Source organism: Phalacrocorax carbo, chromosome 16 (assembly GCF_963921805.1).
Source record: "Phalacrocorax carbo chromosome 16, bPhaCar2.1, whole genome shotgun sequence".
In the NCBI taxonomy this organism is placed as follows: Eukaryota; Metazoa; Chordata; class Aves; order Suliformes; family Phalacrocoracidae; genus Phalacrocorax; species Phalacrocorax carbo.
In genome coordinates this window covers 7260624-7273775 of record NC_087528.1, presented here as the reverse complement: position 1 = coordinate 7273775, position 13152 = coordinate 7260624, and positions in this window count along the sequence as shown.

Genomic DNA, 13152 nt, shown 5'->3' with positions numbered 1-13152 from the left:
TGGCAGGGAGATTCTCAGGGTCACCACAGCCCCAAACCGAGTGTCACCTAACCCAGCAATGACTGCCGTCAGCTGTGGGGTCACACAGCCCCCTGTGCCCAGAGGTGGCTCATGGCCACTGAACCGGCATGGAAGTTGTCTTTGTGCTATCAAAAGCCTTGGTAAATATTCAGTAAACACCAGTCTTTATGTCAAGCTTTTGAAAAAAATCTCCTCCTTAAGCTTTTCCTTCATCTCTGTGGATTCAGACTTTTGTGTTACAGTTGCAAAAAGTCCCTGCATGATTTAAAAGCTGAAGTCCCCTTGCATTTTCATAATTTACCATTGGTTTCCAGAGGCATTGACTGAAAGACACAATTCCCACTCACCTTTCTTCAGAACTTCTGCACGTCACCTACCCTGATTTGCGATCTGCTTTCGGCCTTTGCCCTAATTCTTTCTCTCCTAATACCTGTCCCTCGGCATTTTCCATCTCTTTCCTTTCTCTGACCACAGAGTGCTGGAGTTTCAGTCTTTAGTGTCATGGTCTGACCTTGGCACAACCACCAGTGCCTGTCTCAGTCTCAAGGGGCTGAGAAGTAAGAGCCTGATACAGAAATAAGCCAGGTCCTTTTGCTCAGGACATGAGGCAGTACCTGTGCTCAGCAAAGCACAGTGCCAGGTGTCATATTTATATACTGTCATTAATTAGTTCCTGACATTAATTAGCACTAATGTTCAAAATGTAGCAGAATTTTAAATAGAAAACATCCCATATATTGGCTTATTTATATGCTGTGAAAATATTTTTTTGTTTAATCTCAAGTCCCTTAGCAGAAATTTATACTCCCTCTGGAATGAAGTCTCTTGGACAAAGTTATAGTATATATTAAGAGAGGAACTTTAACCCATGCTGTAAACCACATATTAATATTTAATAAGCCCCTGCTTTCTTTCAACACAAATAGAATATTATTGCTCTCAGGGCTGAAATATGTTTAAATGGAACAATGATTTATATTTTTCCAAAACAAACAGTCTTTAAGTGAAGTTCTTTTGAAATTATTTGAGAGAGATTTTTGTGAATTGGATGAGTGCCTAAAAATAATGTTGCAGACTGTAAGATCTGACAATAACAATAACTACACATAATTCAGCCTAAGCACCCTACCTTTCTTTGGGTGTCAGGACTCCCTTTCTCTCCTTGATGTCTAGGGCATTTTAATGTATTCTAGTTGAACATGTAAATCTACAATCACAAGGTCCTCTGGAAAATATAGTCTTGTGTTCTTAGGACTGGAAAAGGACATAGGGAACTTGTTTCTCCCTATTAAAATAATAATAAGTGTCTCTACTAATAGGAGAGAGGAAGAAAAAAAATAATAATGTGACAATTGTAATGATCCTACTCTGTCATAAAACAAATATGTTAATAGTGAAATACAATCATCAAACTGTAGAGCCGCTCTGACATCTGGACTGAATTACAGGCACTCGAAGGCGAGCCCATGCAGCGCTGTGCTGATGCTGCCGTGCCCCGGAGCTGCGGCAGGTGGATGCGCAGCCCCACACAGAGCAAGCTCACGCCGCTTTAATGCTCCTCCAACTTGGCAGCTGGTCCCCTCTTAAACTGGGGTTGCTGCTGAATCAGCCCTTAGCAAGATCTGTAACCAACATGGATGCCCCCAACAGTAAAACAGGTTTCCCCAGGGAGATTTTCAGCCTGCAGTTAAAAGAAAGGACTGACTTCTGGGTGCCCTTGTACATGCATTGCTCCACTGAATCATAGAATCATTAAAGTTGGAAAAGGCCTCTAGGATCAGCAAGTATAACCACCAACCCAACACCCCCAGGCCTCCTAAACCATGTCCTGAAGTACTGCATCTACACTTTTTTTGAACACCCCCAGGGATGCTGACTCCCCCACCTCTCCAGGCAGCCTGTGCCTGACTGCTCTGTCAGTAAAGACATTTTTCCTATTATCCAACCTAAACCTCCCCTGATACAGCTTGAGGCCGTTCCCTCTCGTCCTGTCACTGGTGACTTGGGAGCAGAGACCAACCTCCCCCTCAGTCCAGCCCCTCTCAGGCAGTTACAGGGAGCGATAAGGTCTCCCCTCAGCCCCCTCTTCTCCAGGCTAAACCCCCCCAGCCCCCTCAGCCGCCCCCCAGCACACTTGTGCTCCAGACCCTGCCCCAGCCCCGCTGCCCTTCTCTGGACACGCTCCAGCCCCTCAAGGCCCTTCTTGTCCCGAGGGGCCCAAACCTGAGCCCAGCATTCGAGGTGGGGCCTCCCCAGGGCCGAGCACAGGGGCCCCATCCCTGCCCGGCCCCTGCTGGCCACACCAGTGCTGACACAAGCCCGGGGGCTGGTGGCCTCCTTGGCCACCCGGGCACTGCTGGCTCATGCCCAGCCGGCTGTCAGCCAGCACCCCCAGGGCCTTCTCCCCCGGGCACTTCCCAGCCCCTCTGTCCCAGGCCTGGGGCGTTGCCTGGGGTTGGTGTGACCCAAGGGCAGGACCCGGCACTTGGCCTTGTTAAACCTCACACAATTGGCCTCAGCCCATCAATCCAGCCTGGCCAGGTCCCTCTGCAGAGCCTTCCTGCCCTCCAGCAGATCGACACTCCCGCCCAGCTTGGTGTCATCTGCAAACTTACTGAGGGTGCCTCGATCCCCTCATCCGGATCATTGATAAAGATATTAAAAAAGACTGGCCCCAAAACTGAGCCCTGGGGAACCCCACTCATGACTGGCCACCAGCTGGATTCAGCTCCGTTCACCACAACTCTCCGGGCTCGGCCAGCCAGCCAGTTTTTACCCAGTGAAGAGCACACCCGTCCAAGCCATGAGCTGCCAGCTTCTCTGGGAGGATGCTGTGGACAGAGTCCAAGGCTTTGCTGAAGTCCAGGTAGACGACATCCACAGCCTTTCCCTCATGCCCTAGGCAGGTCACCCTGCCATAGAAGGTCACCTGGTCATAGGAGGAGATCAGGCTGCTCAGGCAGGACCTGCCTTTCATGAACCCATGCTGGCTGGGCCTGATCCCTGGTTGTCCCTCACATGTCTGGTGAGCTCCCTCAAGATGAACCACTCCATAACCTTCCCTGGTACCAATGGCAGGCTGACTGGCCTGTAGTTCCCCAGATCTTCCAGCCCTTCTTGTAGATGGGCATCACATCAGCAAGCCTCCAGTCATATGGGCTCCCCTGTTAACCAGGACTGCTGATAAATGATGGAGAGTGTCTTGGCGAGCTCCTCCGCTAGCTCCCTCATTGCTCTCGGGTAGATCCCATCCAGCCCCACAGACTTGTGAGCGTCCAGGTGGAGCAGCAGGTCATAAACTGCTTCCTCCTGTGTTATGGGGGGGTTATTCTGTGATCTGATACTGCCTTCCAGCTCAGGGGCTAAATACCCTGGGGATAATTGGTCTGACTGTTAAAGACTGAGGCAAAGAAGGCATTAAGTACCTCAGCCTTTTCCTCATCCTCAGTGGCAAAGTTCCCCCGCACATTCAATAAAGGATGGAGATTCTCTTTGACTCTCTTTTTGTTGTTAATGTATTTGTAAAAACATCTTTTGTTGTCCCTTAAACAGTGGCCAGGTTGAGTTCTAGCCAGGCTTTTGCCTTTCTAATTTTCTCTCTGCGTGACCTAATGAGATCCCTGTACTCTTGTTGAGTTGTCTGGCCCTTCTTCCAAAAGTGGTAAACTCTCCTTTTTTTCCTAAGTGTCAGCAGAAGCTCCCTGTTCAGCCCAGCTGGTCATCTTCCCCGCCAGTTTGTCTTGCGGCACTTGGAGACAGCCTGCTCCTGCCCCTGCAAGGCTTCCTTCTTGAAGGATGCCCAGCCTTCCTGGACTCCTTTGCCCTTCAGGACTGTGTCCCAAGTGACTCTCCCAACCAATACCCTGAACAGGCCAAAGTCTGCCCTCCAGAAGTCCATGGTAGTGGTTCTGCTGACGCCGCTCCTTATTTTGCCAAGAATTGAGAACGCCATCATATCACGGTTGCTAAGCCCAAGACAGCCTCTGACCGCCACGTCTCCCACCAGTCCTCCTCCATTTGTGAACAGGAGGTCAAGCGAGGCACCTCCCCTGGTGGGCTCACTTAACCAGCTGTGTGAGGAAGTTATCGTCCACACACTCCAGGAACCTCCTAGACTCTTTACTATCATCTGCTGTGTTTTATTTCCAGCAGACATCTAGTAAGTTGAAGTCCCCCATGAGAACAAGGGCTAGCAATTGTGAGCCTTCTGCCAGCCCCTTGCAGAATGCTTCATGTACCTCTTCATCCTGGTTGGGTGGTCTGTAACAGACCCCAGCAGGATAGCTGCCTGGATGACATTCAATCTATGCAGCTACACTGCCTCACCGAGCTGAGGGTCTGGCACCTGGTGAACCATTAGCAACACAGCCCCCAGAGGATAAAATACAAAAGGAAAATAGCTCTGTGTGGAAAGAAAAATGACACCAATAACAATGTAATGAAGCCCTCCTGTGTATCAAATGGCTGAAATGGCTGCAAGCAAATCCTGTGCGTTATCTGGCAAAATATGATTAGAATTATGCCTGTAAGCTCCTTAAGGGGACAGACATAGTGCATATGGAAGTTACATATACTTCAGGGTTTCCCATCTCTCTGCAGCCAGATTTGCAGCTTTCTTTAGGGGTTACTGGAATGGGGTATCCTGGGGTTTGCACCTCTCCTGGCTGGGTGCTGCAGTGCTGCCCTGCCGCACCTCACCAGGCAGGCAGGGTGAGTGTCCCACCGCTTCCCACCTGACGCTAAGGCTGGGTGCCACACCGGCACGACTGTAAAGGCCAATCTGCTCTGCTCTTTTATACTACAAATGGGACGAGAGGAACAAAAATTGTGGTGACGTACGCTATTGACAATGCGTCCGGGCTTTTGACTAATTGTAAATCAACGTGGCACAGTGGTGTTTCAGAAAGTGAGATTGGTTTCGGTGTTATTTCAGTAATCTGGTGCTTTTTTAAACATTTACCAAGCCCTACTGCATAAAGCTAGAGACAGCAAGGGGAGAAAGCACCTCTTGCAGGACATCCCTTCCCCTCGATTTTTTGCTTGATATTTTTAAGTGCTCTCCTTAGCCCAGTTTTCAGTGCTCCCAAGTGATGGGGACTCCTATCCAGGCAGCAGCTGAGCAGCCCTGTTTATTTATAAGAATCAACCAGAGCCACACAAAAGGTTATGGCTACAGGCCAAATGTCTTTGACATCATAGCCTGTCATTAATGGCATAAATCCTCTGTGATTTCATTTCCCAGTCAGCTAACCAGCATCTATCACAGATTATTTTAAAGGAAAAAATGTCTAAACATTTACCTTCAAACCCCAAACAGATCATATCATTCTATTTTGCCTTCCCAATATTAAATATATTCTCTTGCATATGGCATTTTTATTACAGGTTGCGACCAGTCACAGAGCTTGTTTCAGAAAGAGATATGTACAAAGAGAGGGTTTCTTATTGTTCCCTAAGGGGAAAAACAAAAACGGCATTTCATTTAACAAAACCTTTCCTAACCACAATACTTTGCTGTTTTTAATGTATTTTTGTTCCCCTGCTTGTGCACCAGATCTCTATCGGGTCATTCATTTTGAGGGGGAGAAAAAAAATAAAAAGGTTGCTCTCTGTGCTACAGCTTCTTAAATCTGAGAACGTTTAACGTGGACAGGCCAGAACAGTTTTACTTCAGACCATGCCTGTCCCTTCTTTTCCATAAAACGATGTGGTTATGTGTAAAATATTAGCAAGTGACTCAGAGCATGAAAGGAGCGTGTATTGCCTGAGTATTTTAATTTAAAACACCTTGGTATTTTAAGTCATACTGACCTCGGTGTATTTGCTGGTGGACAATACACTGCTTGATAATAAGCCTCGATACTTCATCAGTCATTGCTGGTTACATTAGATTGGGCCTAAAACGCACAAGAAACGTTTTCCAAACCAGGGCTGGTGCTAAGCCTGCAGGGGTAAACTGGGAATTCTTCGCTTGTATGCAAAAGCAGATAGTCAGAGAGACAGTTTTGATCTCACTTTTTTGCAGGTAAATCTGAAATCGCTGAAATGAGTCCAGATTACACCATCTGAGAGCAAAAGAACCTGATGGGGTTGCCGCCAGAAGAAAACGCCCCTAATGTAATGTACAGCACCCACTTATCAGCCCTCATCTCCAAAGTGCCCTGTAAGGAGAAGTTAATTATATGCAATTACAGATGAATTCTGAGATCTGAATGAACTCAAAGGAAGAAAACTTAGGATCAGATCAAGTCCGTTTCACATCTGCTGCACAAAGGGCAGAATTACACAGGCAATTTGGTACGTGGCGGTAGCAGTTAGGCTGAGGCAGTGCGCGTGAGCCTCCTGATGCCAGTGCAAACTCCTGGACGCTGTATTTTTTCAGTCCCTGATGCCTGTATGTCCCAGGGGAAGGGAGCATCGCAAGGAGCAGCACGCCGAGGGGCAGGGCAGTGCAGCCAGGAGGGCGCACCAGCCTGAGAAGGTACACCTGGCATTTCCCAATGCAAAAAATAATACATAATGGCGCACAAGCAAGACTGGCTGAGCAAACGCAGTCTCCCCACCCTCTCTGGCCACCCTGCAGTGTTCAGAAGAAAAAGGACAGAACTGGAGTTGGACGCCTCAGCATGAACCCGAAGTTCCCATTTGAGCCATCATTCTTGCCTTTATCCCACATTAACCCTGTACCCAAAAGCCCTCACCACCACCGAATAATAACAAAAGGACCTCACGCATACCTTAGCAAATATAAATTAGATGTTTCCTTTTTTTGAGCTGCCTGGGATCTCAGGAGGCACCCACAAGCAAACGCTACCCAGACGTGCAGACAGCACAGATGTGTCAGAGCACTCATGTGAGAGCCAAAGTTAAAATATGCCTGCAAAGCACCAGTAGCTCCATTCTTATGACTAACGCATCCCAAAGGTGCCATAACATGCACTAATGCAATGAATTCTGGGGCGCTGGAAGGAGTACAGTGAGAGGAGGAGCTGGAGGGGAGAGTTTCTTAGGAAAGCCAGCAAGTTATTTTTCCACAATTTGTCATGCTACTTTTACACTGCACGTTAGCCTTTTCCTCCAACTGCAGAGATGAAAAGTCACACAACTCCAGCATGAATTAAGTCAGCCAAGAAAAAGAAACGCAGCTTGGTCTGCTCCCCAGGGCATATATTATGCCTATTTGTTAATATTTTTTGATAGGGGGAGGAGACAAACTTCAAGGAAGGAATGTGGTCATCTCCTGTCCGAAACAAAATCTACCGTGTTGGAACGGACTGAATGTGTTGCGTTAGGAAGACGCGTTAAGGGCAGTAATATATTTGGGGGGTAATGCTTACATTTTTTGGCATGAATAATACAATGCGGTGCTGCCCTTGTGAAGAGCAGTCACGCGATGGACCTTACAGTACCGGTGGAGAGAATAACCAGCACAGCTGCACCCTGGCAGAAGAACAAGGTGTGTGCCTGAGCAGAGCAGGAGGTCAGCAGCGAAAGGCAGATCCCAACCGCCTTTGCAGAAGCTCCCAGGCTTTACGCGCTCCCATGGATGACGAGCCGGGTGTCAGCAAAATTCCATGAGCCTTTAGAGTAGGTAAAGTTACCTGTAAACATGCTGGGAAGCTTCCTCCTGAACAGCCGTCAGCGACAACCATCATCTGAAGCAATTTTTCCAGGGACATAGAAATATCCGTGGAAGGAAACCTGCAAGATTTGAGGTGTGTGGCATGAGGCTTAGAAGCAAAACATAATTAATTATATTTCAAATACATGCAGATAATTTACACAGGTGACAAAATCTCCAAGTCTGAAAACCCAGAATATGAAAGACTGCAACTGCTTAATCATTTACTGTAATAGCAGTATTGTCATTAAAAAGGCCCCACGATGCGATTCTTGCAGCAGATGAAAAGGAGGGACAATACATGCAAATGCTACTCACATTTTCTTTTCCTGCTCTCCCAGCGGTTTAATTTATATCTGATGAGACTACAGTTTTAAGAAGGAGAATGGCACATTAGTCTCGCTGGTAATACCGCTCAGGATGAAAGCACTCTCATTATTTGCACTGAAAGATCCAGATTTGCTTAAACAAGAACTGTCACAACATGCTGAGGTCCAGGGATTCCTAGGGGAGCTAGTCTGACATATTTGAAGCTGATTTGCATTAATTTATGAATATTACATAGTCTGTTTGTCCAATGGTTCTAAAGATGTTTAGTCAATGCATACCTTGAGTTAATTCAGTAGAAAAACTGTCAGATAATATGCCAAGGGACAGGCACAGCAATTCTGGCAACCCCTCCTCATTAAACACTGAGCATAAAGAACTGCAGAAGGATTTAATCGCAGGAGTTAATGAGCTATAAATATTGAAAATTCCAAGAAGCTCCATCTACATTAAAATATTGCAACTATAAAGGTAAATAACAAATCCGCAAGGGTGCTTGAGATCAAAGCCTGGTGAAGAGCATCACTGGGATGAGAGAGAAAAGAAGGGGGAAAGGATGAGAGAAGGGCAGAAATAAACTCCCGAGCCTGCTGGGAGATAGCTTTGGAAAACTTGAGATAATGACTCTAACACAGCTCCAGTACTGGCTCTAATTAGGATAAGTCAGGGCTTCCCTAATTGCTTTTAATCCCCTTGGCTTCTGTGAAAACAGGGTGACCATGCACAAGGCGCGCAGCCTTGTGCCGGAGCGTGCAGCACGTGGAGGAGAGCACCGTGTCGGAGATGCGCCGCCGTCTCACCCCGCTGGTCCTCTCAGAGGCACTTTTCCGTACGGGATCAGGTTTGCCGGCTGGCCAGGTAAAGAGGGGAGGAGGGAGGCCAAGGACACCAGGTTCTGGAAGAGCGCTTGTCTCTATCAGCACAGCCTTTGCAAAGCAAGATGCAGCTGGCATTATCCCTCCCTCAATTGAGTTAATTCCTTTCCTTTTCCAGGAGTTGCTGTTACAATCACCCAACCCCCCTGCAGATAGGTGTCCTTCGGGTGGAGCTACTGAGCTTGCTCTAAAGAGCAGGTGGAGTATTTTTGCACTCTGTTTGCTTTGAAATGCAGTGTGTGCGTTTGAGCTGCTCCATACCTTTAGTCACTTTATTTTCCTTTAAAGCCTCTTTTTTTTCTTCTTCAATTAGCTGCTGTGCTTCTTATTAGAGGGTAGACATCTCTTGCCAAACTCTAGCAGAAGGGAGACTAGAATTCCCTTTGCTCCCATCTGTAGATCACAGAGGTATCCCGAGTCAACTGCAGACAGCCAAAGCTCTCTTGCCTAAGGTGTAAACAGAGAAAAATAACAACTTTTGATCTGCTTGTACCTTTCCAGTGAAAGTGAAGTCAGTGCAAGTATCAACACGGGAAAAAGAAAAAAAAATTATTTGCTGGTCTGTCTTGAATTCTCTGTGTGCGTGCAAGGGACTCGCGCATAAATACAGGGTTCCTGGGAGCTAACAGCCGCTGCACCGCTTCAGAATATCAGAAGACTTCAAAATAAAGCTAAAGGGATATTATTTTTCTGAGTAACCTCTCTACCCCAGGGTGAGATTCATCCCTGTTCATAAAGACCCTGTGCTATTGAACTATAGAAATCTACCCTTTCCTTTTAACAGCCTATTATATATCAATTAAATGAAACTCTGATAATGATTTCAGTAGAAGCAGTATCTTTGAGTTTATTAGTCTTGGGCTATAATAGCAGCCAGGTTTTTCTCAAAGCACAATAAACAAGAAATTTCTTAGGTAGTGACCTCACAGTGCTTTGGTTTGGTCTTTATTCACACGTGATCGTCAGTGTCTGCAGGCTGGAGCGGCGGGTTCCCAAGGCAGCGGTAGGAGGCTTGGGCAGCCCAGCGGCTCCGTCCCTGCTGCTTGCGGACTCCAAGCCAGGATGAAACACAGGCATAGCCATGAAGCACCTTGCATGCCATGTAATGCAAAATAATTAATGAGTTCATTTGCATATCAAATATAGTTTATGCACAGCAAGACATTTTGCCTGTAGAAAAAAATAAAAAGAGTTAATAAAATATCAGTCCCGGAAGGCAAGAGCCTATGGCTTCCTACCTGCTGCAGCAGGGGAGGCCTCCCCAAGGAGCCAACGTCCTTCCTGCAGCAGGAGGGAGCAGGGTTTCCCCAGGGTACCCTCCCCTCAGCTGCCTGGTTAGGAGGCATAACCAGAGCAAGGCCAAGCCTGGGCACACAAGACCTAATACTTGGGTTTGACCCTGGTTCCCAAGTTACCCTAAAATCTGCTGTAGGTGGAAGGTGCAAAGAGGAGGGTATCCAACATGGGCAGGAGATCTATGCCACAGCTCATGACTTCCTCTTGCACAGCTTCCCAACCAGAGTCATTCAGTCATTTGTAAGAGTTTCAATGTAGATTTTTTTTTAATACATTCCAGTATCTGTGGGTTGAAATCCAAGCCAGTAAGGAAGGAAAAGGCAAGAGCAGTAATTTTTTTTTTTTTTAAGAAAAATATAAGATGTATATATTGCTGAAACAGGTATGTTTGTAGCCCCTTCCTGTCCTGTCCATCCAAAATTATAAAATGTATTTGTTTGCATATAACAACCTGGATTTGCACACTCAGTAAAGCTGTATTATGTGCTGGATTAAAGACTGTACTTTAGAGAAAACTTTGGAAGGAGAAAAATAATTATATTTTCAAGACTCGTATTTCATTTTTATATTCTTGAACTTCCTTCACTTTTTCTGTCCTGTCGCCAGACGTTGGCAAACCAGCAGAAACATCTCCATGATCTGCAGGAGAGGACAAAGCAAAGGCAATGCATCAAGCTAAAAAGAAAGGAAGGCTTCAGGTGGCTGTGAGGGTTATAAAATGATGTTAACTCCTTACCAAATAAATTCTACCCCAGGCACATGATAAATGGAAGGATTTAGCTATGGATTTTGGCTCCATCTGGAGAACTGCCAAAAGCACGGAGCAGCCTGCTGCGGGTCTTGGTACGGCACAGTAGCCGGCGTTACCCTGTCTGCCCCTGACGCTCATGCTGGATGTGATGCGAATGGTTCCTGTGATGCTGCTGGTGTTCCCCTGGCAGCGTGTGCTCCCAGGACAGCGCTCCTTCCCCTTCTCCTAACAGAAGCAGCACAGGGTTGCCATGAGCAGCGACATACTGCTCACCTCTCAGCGGCCGTTGTTTCCATGTAGCTGCTCAATTCACAGAGGCCTGTTCCTGTTCCCTCACCTGGAACTTTGCAATTTTCATCTCAAACTCCACCAAGTGACTCCACAATCATTCAGCTGATTTCACTCATCCTCTAATTTCTGTGAAATGCCATTGCAGTTGGTGCAGGTGGTGGTCAGAGCTTGGCTTTGCTTGGTGGCTGGGGAGTGCTGCAGGAGTCCTACTGGTGTTTGGCTTCCCCCGTGAGGATGCATGGCTTTTGTGTTTGCAACATCAACAATCCTGTTTGGACTTCCATCACAGCTTCTGAGCCACAAACAGGTCTAAAAATTGCCAGTTTGTTGAAATTAGGCTGGACGAGTTATCTGAATGCAAGGGGAACAGCCGAATCTTGCACACCAAAGAGCAAATGGAGAGAGAAGCAAAAATCAGTCTGTAAATTTTCCCTCCTAGTCTATCTCACACAGGTTTACCAAAGTACGACTCCTTACGCTGCTGCCCTGAGGGCTGCAGGAAGCTGTGGGGACCCTGTACGTGCGCTGACCCCCCCCCCCGCAAAGCTGAGCCCCCCCCGCAAAGAGCTGACAAGTCTGCGACACCGGGACAAACGAGCTAATCGAGACAAGGTAGGCGCTGAATCCCAGAGCGCATGTCTCATCCAAAACCTTCACTGCATGGTAATCTGCAACTGCCAAGATATCAGAACCATGAAATAGCCTCCCCTGAAGGCACAAGTTTAATTCAAACATTTTTAAAGAATAACCATTTCTTTAAATACCGTTATACATTTTTGCACATCTAGAAACCGGCAGTCTTCAGCATGAGCTTGGCATGTCGAAAGAATCAGCAAGCGCTGCTGGTTTGACAAGAAAACTGGGAAAACAGGTAACAGTTGGTTCATGCATGTTTCTCTAATGCACGATCCTGCGCTGTCTGCCGAGGGCACACCCCCAGCGAGCAGCAGGCAGTACGGCCCGTATCCTGCTGCTGCTGGCATGCCAACACCCACGCTGTCATGTCTCCTGTGGCATTTTACTCATGCCATCTACATTCAGGTAGCATATGCTTGTGTTCTGCAGCGCATGCTTGATGCCTGCTGAATGCATCCAGCTAGTACGGGAAGAAGAGTTTAGCTACTACCTTGCTAGCTACCAAAATACGCCGCCTGTGCTTTGTTGCTATATTTATGCTGACTCCACTCGACCAGACGAGTGGGCCAGCAAGAGAAGGGAAAGGCACTGACAGGAGAGGGTGCTAACGATTTAGGCAGCGGGAGCAGGCCAGGCAGAATATGCAGATAGTGGCCCCGACCCTCTGCCCCTGCAGCCATCTTCAAAGCCAGGGTCAGATCAGTGAGCGGCTCTCAGAGAGGATGCTTTTCAGTAGGGAGAATAAGCAGATCCAGGCTGTGACAGCTAATCTGTATGCCTAAATCCAGCCCTGTAATTATTATAAGCTTTCCAGGAGACCATTAGATTGGAAAAGCAAATTTGAATTTATAAATGGAGTCCTTCTAGATAGGGTCAGGGCTCCATCTGAGGCATCATTTAATAGCATTACAGACCGATAAAAAGTTTGAAAAATCAGCAGAGGGGTCAAAACTGCATTGAAATGCTTCACTGCCATCCTCAGCCATTGCAGCGTGTTTGATTCCGGTTAGATCAGCAGTTTTGAGCTGAGTCACAGTTGTGCAGCCTCAATATCTGCCCTGGAGGCCACACACAAACAGCAGGAAAGGAACTTTCCAACCCAGACAAATAAGGGCATTGAGTCTCTTTTCGGTTCCTCGAGGCTTGTTCCCATTACGCTTCCCCGTCCCGTTACAGAAAAACCCAGCTCTGCACTTGTGACGTCAGGCTCAGGGCTCCAGACAAATGAGGCATGTATGAAGATTACAGCGAGCGTGTTTGGAGTGGAGCTGAGCTGAGGAGCATCGTTTCAATAAGGCGATGTTCCAGGCAGACATGAAACATGAGGATTTGAA